This window comes from Ciconia boyciana, chromosome 2 (genome assembly GCF_034638445.1).
Source record: "Ciconia boyciana chromosome 2, ASM3463844v1, whole genome shotgun sequence".
Taxonomy (NCBI): Eukaryota; Metazoa; Chordata; class Aves; order Ciconiiformes; family Ciconiidae; genus Ciconia; species Ciconia boyciana.
Window position 1 is genome coordinate 40,116,218 of NC_132935.1, and position 21,930 is coordinate 40,138,147.

The 21,930-nt window shown below is 38.9% G+C and overlaps 1 protein-coding gene across 1 annotated transcript in view; it reads left to right on the forward strand.

The window, feature by feature from the left end:
* The first annotated feature begins 99 nt into the window (after positions 1 to 99).
* Positions 100 to 21,930, forward strand: part of TTPA (alpha tocopherol transfer protein) — a 41,265-nt gene continuing 19,434 nt past the window's right edge. The window contains exon 1 of the transcript XR_012040868.1: positions 100 to 1,553. The gene's annotated coding sequence lies outside the window, so the exon portion shown is untranslated. The remainder of the gene's footprint in view (positions 1,554 to 21,930) is intronic.

A 21,930-nucleotide genomic window follows, 5' to 3' on the forward strand; every position in this document is an offset into this window, starting at 1 on the left:
CGCCCGGTGGGGAGCAGGCGGAAGGAGTCTGCGGCTGACTCCCCCTTCCTGTCAGCCACGGAATGCGCATGCTCCTAGGGGACAGCTGAGGAATGCTCAGGGAGGGGGCGATAAATAGCGTTCATTGCCTCCGCTCCACTGCGCATGCGCCGGGGAGAAGGGGCAATGAGGAGTGCGCGTGCGGTAGCTGGCGGCAGTGTCAGGGCTGGCAGCGGTGTGAGGGGTCTCGGCCCAGTTGCCGTTAGCGGCTGTTACTGCCCGCCGTCTCCTCCGCCCGCCGTCTCCTCCTTGGGTCCTGCCGTGGGCAGATGTGGCCCTGCTGTCCCCTCCGCAGCACCTCCGCTTGGAGTTGTATGCGGTGGCCTGCGGGGAGTCGCCGTTGCCGTACGGCGCTGCGCTGCGTTGCGCTGCGCTGCCTGGGGCTGGAGCCGGAGCCCGGGCTGCGTTACAGCTTCCGGCCGGGTGTGCTTGTGGCTGGCGGGGTTAGCTGCTTGTAACGTTTATCGTGTAGCCCTCGTCCACTTCGCTCTGTCACTGGCCTGCGTTTAGAAGTCTCTGCTCCAATACAGGTTTGGTGGGAGAGCAAACAGTGGTTTGTCAAATGCATTTTTGTGTATGTAGCTGCTTTCACCTCCATCATTAATGAAGTACACAGGCCTTAGTGTAAGCACAGGTTCAGCAACTGTATAGGGGGTTCGCATAGCATGCAACCACCAATAAAAGCCAAGATGGTTCCAGAAATCCCAGTGGAGAATTAAGCATTTATACAATTGAATCTGAAAAGTTAGCATGGTAGTTAATATGCTGCTTAGAGTTTTGAGGAGATAATGCCTTAAATCCAATACCACTTGTGTAAGCATACCTGTCAAGGCAATGGGAAGGTACATCCTTCAAGATGCTTAGTCTGAGTCCCTTTTGTAACTCGGTGCATGTGTTTTTTTCCTCACAAAGTAAAGGGTGTCTTATTTTTTAGCAATGGCACAAAGTGAGCCTGGGAAATAGCTGGGTAAGTAACACTTCTGGATGAGAGAGTCAGGTTATTGTGGATAATAATTTCTTACTATTGTCAAAAAGTGAACGTTATATTGGAAGTTAACCAAAATTGGTGTAGGTAAGACTTGCAGAGTGTTCATTTAATCTGTTGTAGTGCAGTCTAGTTTTGACAGCCACCCATCAAGAAACATACGCTAGAGTCCAGAGGAAAGCAACAGGGATGATGAAAGGTCTGGAAAATAGGTTCTAAAAGAAAAGATTGAAAGAAATGGCCTTGGTTGGACTAGAAGAAGAATGAGGGCTGATACGAAGAAAGATATTAAATATTTTTATGCATAAAAGAAAGTGATAATTTCTGTCTGCGTTCTTTCAAACAGGACAAAATATGAATTTAAACTGCAGCTGGAAAGGTTAAAGTTGATCATCTCTTACAACACCTGGATGAACTGGTTGACCTTTAGTAGAGCTGCAAACTTAGCTCTGGATAAGACTCCTTTAAAACACTATCAAAGCAAGTAAGACTGCGTCCCCGCTTCTGTAGCACGACAGTTACAAAGCAGGTGGGACCCTTAGATTCAGTCTTTCAAATCATATTTCTTTCCCTCTTTTTCCTGTTTTCGTACTCCATAGGCAGCTATGGCATGAGGGGATTCTCCTTGGTGAAGTGATTCTAGTTTACATACAAAAAATAAAGATTGAGTAGGCAGAGGAGAAGTAAAAGTAAGTCAAACAGAGCACAGGCACTTAGGTGGAAAGAGTGCCAACGTTGGATAGTCTCCTTACCAATAAGCTATTCATTTCTGTCTTTGGTTTGTTTGGGGGGGGCGGGTGTCTTTGTTTTTTGTTTTCCTGGCATCTTCTATCCTTATTTCATTTAACCACAGTGAAATAACTTCAACCCCAGAATACTTTTTGGTGTGGTAATGAGAATACTGCCATGAGAAATGCAGGTTCTAATCTCTTCCCACTGAGGAGAGAATTCAGATCTCAACATTTCTTAAGTCATGGGGACTACTGGCCATGGATAAATCCCACAAAGTTGACTATGGCATTGAAAATTCCAGTTTTGATCTTAGAGACCTAAACTTGACTTCAAGAACACTAGATAAGAATCTGCCATGTAAGTCCCTTAGGGAATCTGGGCCAATGAAAGAGCAGGCTTTAAACCATCTGGTTCATAGCCCCTTGCTAGTTGTCAGGAGGGGTTTTAAACATTGCTCCTCTTATAGAAGTACTGTATTGCCTTTGAGAAGGTGCTGGCCCCTAGTGACTTAATAGCATCTATTCAGTTGAATATGCAATGTAATAGTGGAATAAATAAAAGCCGTGGAAATTTTGAATTCAGTTTATAATGGTCGCTGTGATTTGTGTGACAAAAATCCAATGTGCTGCAACTATTTCCAGTTTTTGATAATGTTGATATCTGTGCTGGGAAGTGATTCTACATTGTTCCTCCTTATCTATACTGTTAGGAATGTGGTGGAGTGAAAATTATCCTTAAAGAGAGTGCAAGTTCAGCAGGATTCCAGTCTGCATTGCAAGCTTTACAAAGTCTTAGGCTCAAATGAACCTTTTTGATGGGGAATAACGCAAGCTTCTGAGGACTTGCTGGAATGCCCTGTGGCAATTAGTTCTGTAATATTATAGTTCAAGTTCCGGCCTTATGTGGCTCCAGAGACTCTGGAAATATATAGGGTTTGTTTTTCAAAATGCTTTTAGGCCCCTTTTTTTTCCCTCTAATTTTCCATCATCTAATAGTTATGTTCAGGAGTATCATTTGTGATCTGAACTATGACAGTTTGATTCCACCACCCTTTGCCATCAGATTATCATATTGAAGGTTTGCATCATCCATGTGCATGACTTGCAGCATTGGTGCAGATGGAGCTATGTCTAAGCCACTATGCCAGCCGTTCTTCAACTGGACTTAATTGCACAGGGAGTGCCAACCAACAGTAACATTCTCTTTAGGACTCCGGTCCAATTCATGACCCTGAACAGGTCTTGGGGCCCTTCTAGAAATGTAGATCTAGACTACAACAGAGCTCAGGAGGAGGACAATTCCCATTGTTTAACCATGAAATCAGTAGGTCCTTATCAAAGTCTTCCCTGTTACATTCAACAAAACCTTTTGGATTTTTCCATTACTGCTTTCAGAGTAGTGATTGTGCCAACTTAATGGGAAACTTAAAGGGCAAAAGGATGACTGTGTTTACCCTTTTGAGATACATTTTTCTCTTCAGCTTCACTGGATAAAACCAGAAGAATATATGTATTTTAAAAATTAGGAAAACTTTATGGTAATAACTTCTTTGAAAATGATTGAGATTTAAGACACAAGTTCTTAAGCGCTCAGAAAATGTGGCAAGGATTCTTTTCTTAGCCAGTAAAATGTAAAAAGTTCAAGTCCAAATAACCATTATTTTGTCATACGTTTCAGAGGCTGCCACTGGACTGTAAAACGGGTGCTTTGTCAAGTCTTGGCCACAGATAGAAAGTGGGCCCAAGACTCTTACAAACTAATACCAGACAACAGACAGACTGTAAATAGCATGATGCCTGTGTTTCTCAGTGTGGCCTAACAGCTCAAAAAGATTATGAAAATACTTGTTAAATAAGTAGAAAATACATGCTACTACTGTTCTTCTGTTTCTACTGCCTCAAAAAATACATTTAAAAAAATATCAGTGGATTATGATCTACTGTTGGTGAAAGACCTTCTCCAAGCAGTAAGCTGGACTAGGTGGCCTCCAGATATCCCCACCAATCAATATTTTTATGATTATCTGGGATTGAGAGAGTCCATGGATGGTTCATGAGACAAAGTCAAAGCTCAGGTGTAGGTTACTGCTGAGGAACTTGCCTTCCAGAGTGTCACAGTTATTAGCACACCTCCAGCTGCACCTTAGTATTACACCTGTGCTCCCTGGCTCTGGGGTCAAGAGACTGGGCTGCCCAACTTCATCTGGCATGAATGATCACCGTGTTGGCAAAAAGTCCTCATAAATCAGCTACAAATGAATGAAAAACAGAGCTCAACTGCAGATAAACAATTTCCCTCTGTGTGAGATTTAATAGTTCTGAGTTATTAAAAATAGGAGTATATAAGGACTTTATCATGTATCATTTAGTCAGTGGTAATTAAATAACATGCTGTGCACCCTGTGTGAAATTCAGTCCCATGCTGAAGACCAGGGTAGGTCACAGATTCCAGCAAGCATTCTTTTCTAAGGTTTGAATAGTTTTGAATAGTACATTAGCATCTATGGAATGGGGAATTTCAAAATATGCAACAGGCATTATGGAAAATACACTGACCATAAAAGAGTGATAAAGTTGTACAAAATGTTGTTCATGCACTTCTTGGGAATGAGGAAATACAGGCTTGCACTTATGAAAGAGTTTGGAGGAAAACATTGTAGGAAAGGACTGCAAAATTGTATGAAAGGACTGTAAATAATCTTAGAATAAAATCACAATTGATGGACAATTAAACAGAATGTAATAGCTGATAGCTAGCTCTGTGACAGAGTTAAGCTGCTAAGTTAGTGTATGCTGTCTTTAAAAAAGAGATTCCGGTGTTTAAACAACAATGATTTCACCTCCTAGATACTTTGATTTTATTTCCTTTGTTATCCAGTGTGTTATTTTTGGTGGGCTGCATTATCTGGAAGTGTGAGGTAAGACAGGAGCTTTCCACACTGGCAAGCTCTTTTCCATATTTATACTAATGTAAGGTATTAAACAGTGTGTGATAACTATTTGGCTTAAGGGAGCACATAGTCACATATCACAGTAGGCTGGGTCTACAACAGCGATTAGTTGCTGACAGATCTTCTCTCATTAGTTCTTCTTATGAGAGACAGTCTTTAAAGAAAAAAACCTGCTTTATTTCTTACATTCTCTCCCTGAAACCGTCTCTGTCCATCAGTCTATTTTTTTAATCTAAATTTAACTCATATTTTGTGTAAAATTAATGTCTCTTGCTGCCTTTGCTCCTAATCGCATAGAGCAATCTCCCTTTTGGTGTACAGCGTTACTCATTGTAACTGCATGTTTGAAGCTTGGCTATGTCATCATCCTGACTACAGCCCAGAGGGTAGGGTAACAACCAAACACGGTGCTAGAGAAGACTACCAGTGGCCAGAGTTTATATAGCTGGAGTACTTCTGGCCCACATCATAGTACTTTTAAGACCATACTTTTCCCAGTTCATTAGCAAACTATATAACATGTAGGAAACCCAACAGTTTTCTAATTTTAAAAAAGCAGAAGTTCCTGCATGTGGCTTTAAAACACACACACTCCTGCAAGTAGCAACCCTCTTTCTCAAAGTGCTCTGTAGACAGCAGCCCATGGCCTGTTCCCACCCTATTTCAAGTTATTTCATATGCCAGACCAGAAGAAGCATGGAACTATTGTACAGACAGTGCTCAGATACTGTACTGTTTGTCCAAATATTTTTAAGTGACCGGCAGTAAGAAAAGCTTCTCTAGTTCCATTTAGCCTGTGACATCTGTACTCCAGCACAGCTGCTTACGTGTTTCATTCCTGTTTCAAGATTTGGCTTTGATGAGCTGTAGGTAAATATACATAAAGCTAGCATTTTAGGTGCTAAGTCTCACATGGTAACCTGCTTGCCTGAGAATATGCACTGAATGCTATTCTTTAATTTTAATTTAAGTTTATAATTTTCCTGATGTTTAAGAAAAATTGTCATGAATTGGATTCCATAATTATTTCAAAGGCAAACTGTGATTCCCACCTCTGACATTAGATTCAAGAATATCTTTGTAGTTAAAACAAAGTTTACTATGTCAGAGAGACATGATGTGCATTTGCTGAGACAGTCACCCATTCCATAAATTTACTTTGACACTTATTTTGGAAAAAAGGATTAAATAGATTATGGAAAGGATACATGATTCTACCATCTTATTAATATTTTTCTGTTCAGCCTGGTGGAAAATACCTGTAAACCTTCCTGAAGTCATGTTCAGCATGTGGCTGCAGCATTTTGACTCCTGCAGTCTTTGACTATTTCATTAGGTAAATGAAATATTTTTACTGCCTGGCCCTTGTCATGTCACAGGAGTGTCCTATTTTTCTTTTTCCCCCATAAAACTTTTACTAATTTTTTTCAGAAATGGGAGAAGCTCATGTCTTTTTCACAGGATTCTGTGTTTTCCATTCTTGCGCAAGAAGTCCTGCAAGTTTGCTCTTTGGTAGAATGAGGGCTTTGGTGCTGCTCCCAGCATCCATTCCACATCCCATTCCATTAATCTGATTTCTAAGCTTAGAAAATTTTTATCAGTTTTATAACCTTACAAAACTTTCTAAAATCCTACTGTCAGTGATGCTTCCATTTTTTTCCTAGATACTTCTTGCTATGTAGTTTGTTAGTGGTTAGATTCAAAAGTCATATAGCATAATGTTGCAGGAGATGTTAGCTGCTAAGCAGAAGACGACAAACTGGAAGGGTATCTCCAGTGTTAGCTTGAAGCTAGCTTGCTCTGACAGATCTGAGAAAGTTAAAGTAATCCCTCTTCCCAAACCCTGTACCTATGTCTAGACCCTGCTATCTATACAGCTATGTCTATGCAAGGTGTGTCCTCTGTTAATGTTCTTAAACCATGTATATAATTACAGGATGTTGTCAAAATTGATTATTTATGTGAGTGTTTAATGTCTACAACACCTACCTAAATCTCCATTGTGCTCCATAAAATTTACTGAAATTTTAAACAGTATCATACCTGATCAGTACCTTCTGATAGGCATGCTTCCTGTCAGAAGCAGTATTTTTCAGGCCATACTTTTATATTTTGGGTTATTTCTCCGCACTTCTTTTTTCCCAAGAAAGTCAAAGAAACCCCTACCAAGTAAGGGTGCAATAATGCAATAAGTGAAGAATTGTGTTCCTGAAACACATTTGCCTTAAAAATATCTACCATAATTCTTTTTTTTGCATCTGTATCATGTTCCTCTGCTATCTAAGGTATACGCTAATTTTATAGATACCACTTTATATCATCACATTATGCATGATTATGTAGATTATATTGTCATCTTTGTTTATTTAAGAAATATTTTAATGTTCAGAATCACCTTTTTAGAATCAAACTTTTTTACAATGAGCTATGGTAACTTTCTTTGTCCTTGGATGACATGCTGCACATATCTCCTTAAAAGCATCTACCTCCTGCAGTGCTGAAGTCTTGTTAATAAATCCTGATCTGCATACAAGCCAGAGTTTCTGAGTCCTTGGAAGCACGGTTCTGACTGACCAGAAAGGCTGCTGTTTTTCTCTGTGTACTTTGAGTGCCATGGTCTCTCACTGAACAAAAAAACAGGAAAAAGATGTACATCCACTCTCCCTGCACAATGCAAGAGGATAAATTCAACCCAATATCAGTGTACAGTGTCAGTGGAATTGTGTCCATTGACATCAGGCTGAATTTGACCCTCAAAAATATAGAAGCTGCAGAAGGCACCTTTATGATTTATATTATGTATTAGTTCTGCATAGCTAAACCATCATTACAATTTACATTTGCAGGCACAAAATCCAGCCACCCACCCTTTTATAAGTATGATAATAAAAAGAATCGCCAAAGCCTCATAGAATTTAGTTAATTTCTCTGTTTGACTATTTCCTTGACCACAGTATGTGGGGGAAGGAGACCTTTGAATCAGAACATTTGATATTTTGTATTTGCATTACTTTAAAATATATAATACAAATCTGGAGAAGGACAAAGTTTTGTTTTCTTTGAAATACATAAGCCCTACACCTACTTTGTCAGCACAGCCACTCAACGTCCCCAGGATAAAGTTATTTATATAATTAGGCACAAAATAAATATATTTTATGTATATTTTTAATATCCAAATGTTTATAAAAGAATACCATGAACAAATAGGCACAAAAGTGTGATTCCCCCATTGTTATTTGTAGGAAGAGTGCAACTTAAATTCTGTTTTAAAGCAGAGATATCTTGCAATGTACCACATACAGACCAAAACAACTTAGGTAATTTCAAAATAAAGATAAAATTGTAATGATTAGTACATAGTACTTTGGTCATTTCCATTCAGTGAACTAAAAGTAACTAGGTTTCCTCATTAATGACAAATGTCTGTTCTTTGTCACTACTTGTAGCTCTGTATTCCTTACAAGAATTGATCTATTTTTAGTCATGCCTTACTGTAAAATAGCAAGTTAAATCTAGACTGTGAGTTTAGTGTAAAATGGGTGAAAAATACTTTCAATATACAAAAGTTAGAACTAAGAGTTATATTTTTCTAAATATAGATTAATTGAATAAATAAATATCAAATACAGCTGACTTCACTAATTACATGATAGAACCCATTGGCTATTATGAATCCAGTTTTATTTTAACAGCCTCATCAGAGAGATACACAATCCTTTCTACATCCTTATATTTCATTCCAGACACAGAAACCGTCCATTTTTTTAAGGCTTTTCATTAACCTATGTAATCAAACGTCTGATCAGCTGCTGGATCAACACCATTAATTCTAGTCCACTCAAAAGTGTCTCCAGGGCAAAGAGCTCAGAATTATTTTTTCTAAGCATTGGTTTCTGCTTTCAGTTCTTTCACTAATTTCTGTTTGCCACTGTTTTGATCTTTCAGCCATCAGTAACTGCATCTCATAAATGGTTATGCTGATTCTGGCATGACAGTACTTTCTCTTGTTGTTGACACTTTCACAGTATTCCTTCTATTTTATATTTTAGTTGCCTGATCATGGCCATCTCTATTCCCTAATCTTAATTGCAAGGTCTGCACTGGCTATCCCCCTAATTAGACAAGGCACAAGTACTCAGGTGCTCAAGGTTTGGTCCCAGTCCTGAGTCAGGGCAAAACCAGTTTACTTTAGGTTGACAACCCATCACTTTAAAGATCTCAAGAGTTTAATATTTTCAATCAGATCTCAGTTTCTTGCAACAATAAGTCTGAAGTCCTGCTGAAGAATGCTTTTCATAAGTAATATTTAATGTATGAATTATATATGTTATGATGCAATGATCAGATCAAATACAGAATTTAAAATAAGTAACTATCCCTCCATACTTAAATTAAATCAACATAACCAATAAAAGTATTAATAAACTTATTATATTGATTCACATTATATTATTTTTATTTTAGGAAATTGCTCAGATAGTAGGCCTATCAAGTGTCTCTAAGCATAACAGACTACATTTTAAAAATTGTATACTTACATAATTATATAGCCACATTTTACTGACCAGTGAACAAGATCAGAAGTACCTTCTTTCTTTGGTTAGTTATTTTCCATTATTAAAATCATAACGTCTCAGTCTTTCCCTCTTGTTTTCATTTAAAAGCAGATGTTAATTTTTCTTTACTCGGGGAATTCTGATCACTGCAGGACATATCTCTCATAATGTTTTGAGCCTATTGAGTTGGGAAGAGAATGTCCTATGCTGAGGCTCAGTAAGAGACAAATTTTGTACATGGAATAGCTCGACAGACTAGTATTTTTTCAGCTTTATTAATTTAGCGTTTTTCAGAGCTGTTGTGACTTGCTATTAACGAGCAATCAAATGGCAATACTTAAAGAGGGGAGACTAACAGCTGCCATTCCTATCTTCAAAAGCTAAAATATTTTGCTAATCGCTAGTGGGGTTTTTTTGGTGTCTTTTAAATAGATCCACTAGGTGGTGCTTGAAATAAGCTACCCCAGCGTGATCGCTCAGGGTTGCCGAGCCCATCTCAGAAATCTAGGGGCAACTGGAAATTATTGTGGCTGTGAAATGTTGAAACTATGATTCATTAGTCAAAACTCCAACAGGAATATCCTTGGCAACAGGAATAAGATTGCTGTCCAAGTGCTTGGGTTCCTCCTTTTCCAAAATCAAGTTTTCTGTTTCAGAAGTAAAACTAGGTGTTCACCATTATGGAGATGTACTGCTCTCCATTATAAATTTCAGTGTTTCTTCACTTCTGGTACTCTCAAAATAGATCATTTTCCATTTGTATTTTTTGGCATTTGAAGAAGAAGTTTATGTCCAGACTCAAAGTGATTTGGATAAGTAGTTCTTTAAATACATTAAATAAAGACAAAGCTTGGCATTACCCAAGTGCCTCATCAGTCCTGAAAGAAGTTTAAATTCCAATAGGAAATGAAGGAAGACTGTTGCAATGTTACTGCGCACAGCAGGGGGAAGGGGCAGGAAGGCACATATGGCCAGTTATGCAGGTATGAATTACAGACACTGTGCCAAATTCCTCATGGAGACCAAGGCTTTTCTCAAGTTATTCTTTAGCCATTTGCTATGCAATGACTCTTCCTAATGTAAACCAACTTCTTCAGAGCTTTGAAAAAACCACAGCCACTACAGACTTCTCGGTCACTTACACACCAGTCAGTTGCCTGATAATTCCCCTGCCTTTCAATGTGACAGTACAAGCTTCTAGCATAATTATTTGTTCCTGACATTACTTCTCTATCAAAGAGGGTGTTAGTCCTGTCAAACACCTACCCAGCGCCCCGGTGGGATCTCCGGAGCCCCTCCAGCTGCCAGGAGAAGCTATGACACCTTCAGCCCTTGGGCCACTACGATGTGCTCTCCCTCTGCCTTGAAGGTGAAATTCTGGCAATCCAGGCTTCACTTGGCATGTGGTTTTGAGGGAAGTGCCCCTCAAAAGGCATTACTCTCTTCTTTGCAGACCCCAGGAGAACAAAATCCTCTAACCCATATGGCAAGTGGGGAATAGACGGAGAAGGAGAGGCAGGACGCATGATGAACGTGTTCCTATCCTTTTTGCTTGCCTACAGTGGCAGGCAGGTGGCCAAGGGCAGCTGCCCGGGCCATACCTGTGCAGTGCTGACACTTGCACAGCCCGTGCAAGTCTTGCCCGAGAAATAGGCCAGCAAAGGTGAGACCCATGAGAGGGCTCTGATTGCCAGGGCAGGTCTAGGAGGGCTTCGGTTTTGGGGTGAGGGAGCTGGAGAGCTGAAGTGGGGAGCCCAGTGGGAAAGTGAAGGTAATACTGAGGGCTGGGGAGGAATGGGAGGTGCTGGACTTGAAGTAACCACAGGTGGAATACTTTAAGAGACACAGGACGAATTTAGAGTAAGCCAGGCTTCTGTTATTCATAGAGAAAAATGTTTAACATTGATGTTGAGGCAGGGTATGAAGAAAAAGCATGTGTGAATTGCCAGTGGAAGAGAGTCTGGATAGCCTATTATAAAAGTCTCTAAAGGATGCACATGTAAACCCAGAGAATTCAGCCCTAGTTATTGATAAATGCACTGCAGTCAAATGTAATGTGTCATTTAGGTGTAACAAAAAGTCTGTTTTGCTCATGGCCAAAGCACAAAGGTTCTTTTCACCACAAGGGTGGGAAGCAGAGTAAGATATATAAACTAGGGTGATGTACATGGGAAGCTAATCTTTCACCCTTAGTATGCCTACATCATGTCAGGTGTTTTTCACATTTAAAACATAGTCTATGAAGAAACAGCCTAAGGATATTGATCTCACAGAAAAAAAAAAGAAAGGATTTGGGTCACTGGAAAGATATAGAGAAGAATTTAATCATAAACTCAGCATTTTGTGCAAAGATGATTTATAGGACATGAAAAAATAGGCTTAATTATCTGCAGTGCATCTTGGAATAATGCTGATATCAGTAATCTGAAATATGCAGATTAGAAAATGTTAGTGCAACCCTCAATTAATAGGAAGTTGATAGTTCAAAGGCTTCCTCCTTTTCTTTTCCTTTGTTACTGTAGTTCTGAAATGGATACACAAGTTTTATATATACTATTTTCTTTCTTCAGTTTGGTGTTGCTGCTTAACAACCATTTAACAGTATAACTGGTGTGTACTATAGTTATGTATCTGAGTATCTTCATTTTTCAGTAGGTATACTGCCAAAAATTAAAGTCTTTTTTTTAAACCAGAAGTCATATTTGGGTTGATTGGGTTAGTTGATTTTATTGTTTAATTAGTTTATATATTTATTAAATGGGGGGGGGCGGGTAACAACCTCATTCTTATTTTACTGCTTCTGTTTCATTTTCATGGCTAAAGAGGAGACTGATAAAATATTTGCTCAGATGATGTCAGTGGCAGAACCACCAGAAGAACCACTGACCAGCGACGTGAGTCTGCCGCATAGGCAGGGCCAGAACTGTAGGCAGTTGTCTCAGCAGAGAGCCAAGAAAGAAGCCCTTGGCTCTGTGAGTCCTCAGAGGGAGGGAGCTACTCCCTGTGCCAGGCTTAGGATAGAGCATCTCCAAATCCAGATGCAGAAGGAACATACTCTATTCTCTGAGCTTTAACTTCGCACTTATTGTTATCAGCTGTGCGATTTGAAGAGAGAGAATTCAGGTTCAAGAGCTGAAAAAGCACTGAATAGGTGGTATTCACCTTGGTAGGACCTCAGCTAGGCACAGGAAGAGTTAATTTCTCTTTCAGTGGCATAAGGTTATGTAAATTTTCATGTGATTAAACAAGTGGTTTAGTTAGTTTGTCATAATTTCTTGTAAAAACAACTAAAAGCAATAAGTAAGTTTCAGGATCAAAAGAAGAAAATATGTCTTTTTTAGTATTTAATGCTAAGGTAGGACAAGTGATGTTTCCTTCAGTAAGTTTGTACATTTTCCGTGCAAGCTAACTAGAAAAATGTTTAGGTTAAGTAAGAAAGTTTTTTTCCCTGCCACGTTCTGAAATTACTATTAGTTTTAAACTAGGCCAAGTTCATTCTTGGTGTAACTCCACACAAATGAGCAATGTCAGTGTTTTAGAAACATTTTCTGGGGCAATCTGTAAGACAGAAAGCTTAGAGAGAAGTCAGTCTGAGGACAGAACTGCAGAAGTATAGCTTGATAGAAAGCCAGACCAACACAGCCTTTGTCAAGGGGAAGAAAAATGCTTTGCTTTGCAGGCTTTTTAAAAGCTAGTGAAATAGCAGGTAAAGATGTCCTAAAAGCATAGTTTCTGTAGTTTTTCAACAGGCTCCCTCACAGAATGAAGATGATTAAAGAGGATGAATAATCATGAGTTTTGCTATGAACTAAACATCGAATATGTAAGGAAAACAAGCAAACAAGCAAACAAAAAGCTGGAGTGAATGGCTGTTTCTCCAAATAGAAGGAGGTTAGTAACAGGCCATCCCAGGGATCTGCATTAAGACCGTATTATTTTTGTTTGGAAGCAAAATGTTTTACCCACTTAGTCTAAAAATAGGCTAATAAGAGATGGAAATAACTCTGTTAGAAATGAAAGATGAGATAGCTTATCCCTTTGCAACAAGACAGAGTTGACTAATAACTATTCTGAGATAGAATACGGTATGTGCTCTGTTTTGTGGTTATATTGGCTTCTCAGATACATATCAAAGACCGTTTATTTCTATGCAATTGGTCATATTCTTTGAGGATTGTCACATCCACTTCTCACGTCCAAAACATTTATCACTGGCAACTAAGATATGAGTATGTCTGCCTGGCTTCCTCTCATGGATGATTAGCCAACAGTCTCCCCCTTGCAGCCCAACCCTTCTCTGCCTCCTCTTTGATGCCATGGCAGATGTCATCTCTCTGCCTGTCATTTTGGCTATACGTGAACATCTATCGGGCTCCTCTGTATCTTCATCCCTAGTTCATACTTTTTTTACTAATTCCCTCTGCATAATGTGTCCAGGATAGAATTCTCCTTGTCTACTCACAAAACTGAAGTTCTCATTCATGTTATGGTTGTCTCATTTATTGAGACTTTTTTCTGGTCTTATCAAAATCAGTCTTGCCCTGCTCACACCTACCCATGAGGCTGCTGTAAAGATTGCTTTCTGTGCACATCTGAAAGTGTTAGCTCTCTGTGTGCATCCTTATACTCCTATTTCTGTCACATCACACCTAAAATGCTTATCCTGAAATCAAAGCATTTTTTACTGTTGCCATCTAACCTATGGCAGCTTTTCTTCAGCAGTGAGTTAGAATTAGGTGCAGGCCCCCTTTTGCCCTCACTGTTGGGAAAAGCTCCACAAAAGGAGTTTTCTCTGTTCAGTCCCTCCTTGAAGCTCGTGTCTGGGACATTTCCAGGCTTCTCAAGACCTAGGTTGCAGACATGCAATAATTTAGGCTTATTGTTTTGACCAGTATAGTTTCACTGTTTTCTTATCCCTATCTAACTCTGTCTTCTTGTGTCTTTTTTATAGGTAGATGCAGGATGCCTGAGGGCAGGAACCAACTTGTTCTGTGTCTTCACGGAACCTAAGAGAATAGAGTAATGCAGTAACATCAACCATAGTAGTAATACCATCAATGCATATATAATATTATTGATCTTACATGTTTTTTAGGAATCACAGACATCTTTTGGGGTTAACCACATCATGAAACCACGTTCTCAGTCCTTCTGTGCTCGTGCCTTTCATTTAATTTCACTGATATGATACCAAGTTCGCCTGCCTGGACAGCTGAAAGAACATCACAGGGAAGGACTATTTCGGTGTCTAAGGATGGTTCTGTCCTCTGGCTACCTTCATGCACTAAAAGAAAGGAAAACATTGCCAGAAGATAGAAATGGCTCTAGTATGCTTCCTTCAATGGTGCTGCTATAGAGACTCTGAATATGATTAGTATAGGCAATATAGACAGCATCATCATTCTTTTTAGTTGAATTCATTGAAGAAATGGTAAAGAAAATCAAGAATAAAAATACCTAATTCATTTATTAACTCAGCTGAGTCAGTGAATACCCAGTGATTGCCAACTTGGATTAAAGTTTATATGTCATTCAAGAGCTCAAATATTGTTTCACTTGGCAGGAAAGGGTCTAAGTAAGCAGGATTTCCCTGAAGGTAGCAAGGAATGATGATGCAATGTGGTTATTTATTAGCTTTGGTTTTACTGTCAGGGAGATGGGCAAATAATGCCCTAATGCTTAGAATTTGCATGGGTCAAACTATTTGCACTGCTTAGTCTCTGCCCAACTTCTTTACAAGTTCCTAGAGATAAGCTTGTCAATAAACATAATTTTCAGGAGGCCTTTATCCTCCTTTGGTACTTTGTGCCAGTTTAAGCACTTTTGAAAATCAAGCCATTCATTTAGGTTTTGCAGTAAAAGCACTCAGAACCATTTCTTTGTAGAAGATATTCCTCATTTAAACTCAAAGCTTTCACAGAGATCTACCAATTTGGATTGAGTTTTTTCCTGAAATGTCCCGTGTTGACTGTCTGGTCACTGCAAGTGCGATATCTAAATATACATCTGACATTTTAAATCCAAATCCAAATATTTTGACACAATATGCTCTCATAGGTTTGGGGTTTTACAGTATAAAATGAAAGCAAATTTCGTAATCTTGGAATGCAGTAAATGGATGCTTGTCCTCTGGACAGATTTATTTACACCCCTAGCTTAAATTGGTTATTTGAAAAACATAAAAAAGCCCTTGTTCTCAGTTTAAAAAAATCACAATTTAAAACTAATTAGTCTTCTTCTTAAAAAGCACCTTTACTGGGAAAAAATAAATACTGAGGGTGAGATTTTGGACCCACTGATGGAATCTGCTTTCCATTTGACTAGGAGAAATTAATTTTGATAGTGGTGCATACCAGTCTTACTTTCACAATACCCAGCAAACACAGGTATCACATCTATACTTGTAGTCATTCTGCCCACTTTCCTCCGCAATCCTTCTTGCCAATAGTTATCAGCCAGAATTTGCTCACAGGTCTTGACGGCATCAGTACAGCTTCTCTACCATGGCATATGGCTCTTTGCTACACACCTCACCTGTAGAAGTAATGCAAACCAAATGAAGACTTGCCTTGACTGCACCGTTGCAACATTTCACTGGTCGTCTTCTCTGACATGCTATATGTTTTAACTGGCTATAGAAAATGGGAGATCTCTTATCCAATATTTTTTTTATTTGCTGGATCAATGTGAAAACTTGTAGGAACATTGCTTCAGTGTTGACTGTTTGGCACCAATCTAAGGCTTTGTTTTCCCAGTGACATTTTGCCATTAATACAATGCGTGTGAATTAAGGCATCTGATGTTCTAACTTCAAAATTTTCAAGGTTTTCAGGCATTATCGTTGCTTTTATGTAAGCTTTATAAAATGATAGACTCTTCTAAATCAGTGCCAAAAACTCCTATCATCTACCATTTTAAATAGAGCAAGTGGGATTAAGGCTACTCAAGTGATACAGCAAATCCTATTAAAGTCATTTAGGTTAGACTTTTAATGTTACTTAGGTACCTAATTCTCCTTTTATCCCAGTTAAGATGAGATGCATAAATAAATTTGCCGCTCCGGGTCTTAGGAGCTTTTGAAAATCCCACCCACCAACATACAATCCACAGTTTTGCATATGACTTACAGATCTGATTTCCCAAGGAAATAAATGTGACCACATTGCCTGCCCATGTCTGTCCATCAGTCTGTCTCTCCCCCTCATAAACTTTGAACCGGACAGCTAACATCGACTACATTTGACAGAAAGGCAAGGGCCCAAAGGTATTGAGTCCTTACAAAGTATACGGATTGGAGAAAGGGCAGAGGCGACCTGCTCTCTCCCCTCGAGAGCTGCAGAACGAGCTCAGCTGTCCTCACTTCTCTCTTGTCCACTCAGGCTCACTGGTCAGCACGTGTGTCGGTCACGGCCGGCACAGCACTACCATCTCTGCCAGACGGAGGGTCTCACCTCGGCTCCAGGAGCAAACTGCACAGAGAAGGCAGCTGGCACTACTCTGCTGAGGATGGTGGAAGAATTTGAAACACAGGTCCACTGGAAACTAGGCTTCATTAGTTTCATTGTCTAAAAACAGTCACTTGCTAACTTCCAATAGCCAACAGTGACCAGTAGCTTCTCAACACAGCTTCTGGAAAAACGCTCTTGAAAACCACGCATTTCCTCTGAAAGGGGATCAAAATAATTTCTTTAAAACTAGTTGTTCTTTGGGCCTCCACAATTCTGCTGTCTTGCAAAAGGCAAAAAAAAGTGACATGTCCCAGTGGCAGCAGCTGTACTGAAGAGCTGACCTTGCTGCCTAGCCTGTAGAAGGTTCTGCAATCTAGACTGGCTCTATGACATGCCACCAGCAGCAGATGCACTGTCATCTAGTCTTGGTTCACACTGGATGATATTTCTCATCCCCCAGGTTTACTTCATCTTTATCCCACGTGATCAGCCAGCAGGACAGGTACCATGTTGGGAGGAAGCAATGGAAATCGACAGGCAGTGGCTCTAACTTGACTTCTCACACTTGGGCTCTTTTGTAAATAAAATATTAATGCCCAGGCCCCTGAAGCCTTATGTCGGCAAGGCAGTGGACAATGCTATTACATGCTCAATAAAAGTACATTATGAAAGTCAGTAGAGACGATTGACCTTCAGCTGGAAACAGAGAACCTGGTTTTAGATGAAATTAGGTTGTCAATGGCTCATCTGAAAGATTTCTTTGTGTTGAGACAGTACCGACTGCAGGCAGCATAGACTAGTTTTTAATCCAGTATGTGGAAGGAAAATTAGGATAGAGGAGTAGCCATCTTTCTCACCTACTCAAAAGAATATTTGTAAAGAGTATTTACAGGGAGTTGAAACCAGTGCTATACCTATCTGGAATCAACCAGTTTCTTTTCCAGTAAAGACACAGCATTTATTGATGCCTGATTTTTATCTACGTATCTAAATCATGACAAGGTAAATTACTTCCATTCATTTGGTGTGAAAGGCAGTAATGCAATATATTCCTCTCCACCTTACAGACCTGTTTAGCAGTAGGGACAAGGCCTGGGAAATTCCTGCTGCATTGATGCTTAGTACATAAAGAGATGTGAGAGCTTAAGTTATTGGTTTAGTCTAGGCATAATGTAAACAATGCATAGATTCTACAGAGCAGTGTATTATAGTGGCCTGATTCTGGTCATAGCTCTTATGTTTTGGCGGTCCAAAGCTTGTCTAGGTGAGAAGATGCCTGTTGTTTCAAGCAGAATGGTGGTTTGGTCACATCTAATTGGCTTGATGTATCCTAGAACTGCTTGTTAAAATATCTACTAACAGAATTGATTAACAGCATCATTTAAAAAAATAAATAAATCTGGGTTTCAGAAGAGAAAATACTTATAAACATATTTTTTGAAAAGGAAAAAGAAAAAAGAAATTGTAATACTGCATTTTCTGCATTGTAAAAGGAACAGTTATAATTTTAGATACAGCATAGTGTCTGTTTATTGTAAGAACTGATCTGTACAGGAATATTCTTGTACAAAACTCCAACAATATTAGCAGTAGCAGACCATAACTTAACGCATCTCAGTATTTTCCAGAAAAAAAATAATCTCTCAATTTCATGTAACTTAAGAAGAATACTGTGTTGTGTGTCTCTCATTCTTTTACAGTATGATATACTGGATTCTCTCCTATTTAGAATCAGAATGACAGCTATATAAATTCATCAGAAGAGATGATTTATTTAAAGCATAGGCAAAATAAAAACCTAAACCCTAATAAAATGCAAGACCCAAAGAAAAGTTTGCATTTACTTTGCTGAGGTATATAGTATTATAATAGATACAAAACTAAAAGAAGGACAGGAAAATACATCAGATTATCTGGTATGGAGGTGAAAGGTAACCATGCATGCTTAGTTTTTATATTTGTGCATGCACAAATGTGTTCATGGTGCACCATGGATGCATTTTTGCAGTATTTGTAGGTGCCCTTTTCAATGTTAAGTTTTTATTTACAGGCTTCAGCTTGCAAATGGTTTTTCCAGTGTCTCAGAGAACCAATGCTATATATTCTCATGTGAAAGTACGCAGTAGGTCTGACTCTGCTTTACTCAGAATCTTTAAACTTCACAGATTTCTGAGGGAGGTGAATGTCTTCAAAGCTTCACAACCTCCATTGAACAAAGTTTACCATGTACTAATTAATTCCCTGGAAATTGCTTTTAGTAAAAAAAAAAAAAAAGACAAAAAAAAGACAGATGCACTGTCTTTGCAATGCCATATTATTTGCCAAAAACATCATTTATTTTTTTCTTTGACTCTGTTTACAAATAGGTCAGATCAATGAAAATCTCATCAGTGTCATCCTTATCTCCACAGCACTGGTAATCAACAATATTCATTGATCACCAGAGAAAATGCAGACCTGTTGAGGATATAAAATTAACCATTAATTTTGCTGGGGTTATTGAGCTGAATAGCATGGCAGTTAATTTCATTTCTAAGGTTTAAATTTCTACAGCAGTGGTTCTCAAGCTTTTCTACTCCTGAAGCCCCTTTACTCTTTGTCTCCCAGTCCCCTTCTCATTTACCTGGAATCTAACCCAGACCCTTAGCCCATTTAGCAACGTGCCTGATACAGGGGGGGTTGGGTGGACAAGCTAGGGATAAAAAAATTTTGATTACGGACATTTCAAAGCTGCTGAACAGTACAGAGGCAATGTTTATCTAACAATTTACTTGTTCCCTGTCCCTTTTTATTACAGTGTGAGCAGAATTGAACCCTCCTGTTTGAGAATTATGTCGAAGTGCAGTATTTCACGACCAAATCAGTGAAGGACATCAGGTGCCTTAGATAAGAATTAGCTACCTATTAGGTATTTAAATCCCAATAACTGGGTCTTGTAACTGATTGTGCGAGCTGCCTAACCCAGCTGCGGGGGCTGCATTTAATGGATGCCCAGGATTTTTCAGTCCTTACAGTGCTAAACAAATCAGTACATACCTTATGTATAAAACCCAGCTGGGTCAACAAACCAGTTCTAAAATAGTCTTTTTTTCAGGATGCTGATCTGGAAAAGGTGTGGAGAGAGAGAAAAAAATACTAAAAAAAGAGAGAAAGGAAAAAATTAAAAGGGAAGCCCAGAAACTTTCGAGGCACCCCTTTTGTATTGTTTTCTCCTTCTTTATAAGGTCAGATTTAGAAATGGCAAAAATTTCAGAAGCTTCTATATGAAATATTTTTGCTCACAATAAAAAAATTAACAGTAACTTTAAAATTGTGGTTTCACTTTGCACTTCAATTCTAAAAATGCTTTCTGCATATATTTTATTTACAGTATTTAAAATATTGTGGGTTTAGACAATTAGAATTCTTGCATATTATAGGCTTATATAGTCTCTATTTATATAACTTCTTGAGGCTGCTTCTAATATATAGAGATCATACTGATTTTTCAAGCATTTCCTCTAGAAATAACTTAATTGGAACTAGAATAACCTGAGTTTGTTCAGAATCTGTATTATAACATTGGATCTCTAGTTATAAATCACTGCTGCACTTCATTGGTTGTAATCTTTGTCTGTGTTTACTGTCAACAGAATTGATGTTCTCTTATTGTTATTTTCTTCTGAATTTTTTCAGAGACAGAAACCTTTGTGAGAGGTATGCTTCTGTCTTTAGATAGAATACAGTGTTTTAATTAAAAAGTAAACTTATTTAGTACATACATCTCAGTAATTTCTATGTATTAAATTATACTTAGTACACTTATTTCTAAAGTAATATCTTGCCAACAATTGCTGCAAATAAGTACTGTAGATGTTTTATTCTTCCCCAAATGTCCCCTTTTTGAAAGACAAAAATAACATTTTTCTGTGCCTTTGATATTTCCATGCCTCATACAGGCTTCCAAAGCAACAGCGATGTTTATTCAATGACAGGAGAACTGGTTGGCAGTCCCTCCTTCTAGATATCTTTGTGTATTACTTGTAAAATATATAAACAGTTCTTGGAGCAGGATCCTGAACCAAAGTTCCTACGCCTATATGCTGTTTAGTACTCTGCTGTGCTACCTTGTCAGGTTCATCTTATTATGCCCTAAAACCCAGATAATCCTAATGAACAATGTGTACTATAGCTAAGGGATGGAGTGTTCTCATAGTATTCTTTTACAGCATTTAGGGCATGTTTTTTGGAGACGAGGATTTGGAGGCAGAAGGAGGAATCAAATCTGGAACTTGCATATTATAGGCTTATATAGTCTCTATTTATATAACTTCTTGAGGCTGCTTCTAATATATAGAGATCATACTGATTTTTCAAGCATTTAACAGTCCTGGCAAATGTTCTAACCATCACGTTGGCATTAATATGAAACAACACCTCCCCTTCTCCAGTGACTATGTTTTAATGACAGAAATTGATTTCCTTGTTTTTTTTCTTTTTGACATATTTTAGTGCAGAATTCCAGCACAGGACTCCGAGATGGGCACATCTTGTGAGCACAGAGTCAGCACCTAACTCCCTGGCTAGTAAAGCTCCATTTAGAGTCATCTCCCTAGGCAAAAAGTTGTTCAGTCAAGGGACTGGGTACTGCTTCTGTGCCAGGGCTTGTCTTTATTACCCTGCATATCCTGCTGCGTACCGTAAACAGGACTAAAAAGTCAACAGGACGAAGTAGTTGCAGAGTGCAATCAAGTTCAGTACAAGGCCACAAAGAACCACACCTTGAAACAACATGCTTTGACTGAGGACTTGGCATTAAAGGTAAAGGAAAGGGGAATTTGCTACAGCAAATCATAACCCATAGGCAGCTGCTGCTGCAGCTATACTGCAGGCAGTACCCATATGCTGGAATGCATGCAGGAAAGACAAGGCATGTCAATGCACAAATATTCACCCTATCCATTCTGCTTGTTGATTTTTCTCACAGCTTGCCAGTGGCTGTAAGCCCCAGCAACCTCAGTTAGCATCTTTTATCACTTGGATGCTTATACAGTGGAAATGTTGGCAAGCTGCAAAAGCAACAAAAAATCATGAGCAGAGGTCCCAGGGAGGGACACTACAGCCAGCCAGACCAAGCACACAGTCACAGACAGAAGTTGTGAAACTGCAGATGTAGGGAATAACAAGAAGTTTGCTGAAGAGCTGCTGTTTGCTGTTTTTTGGGGTTTTTTTGGCTCC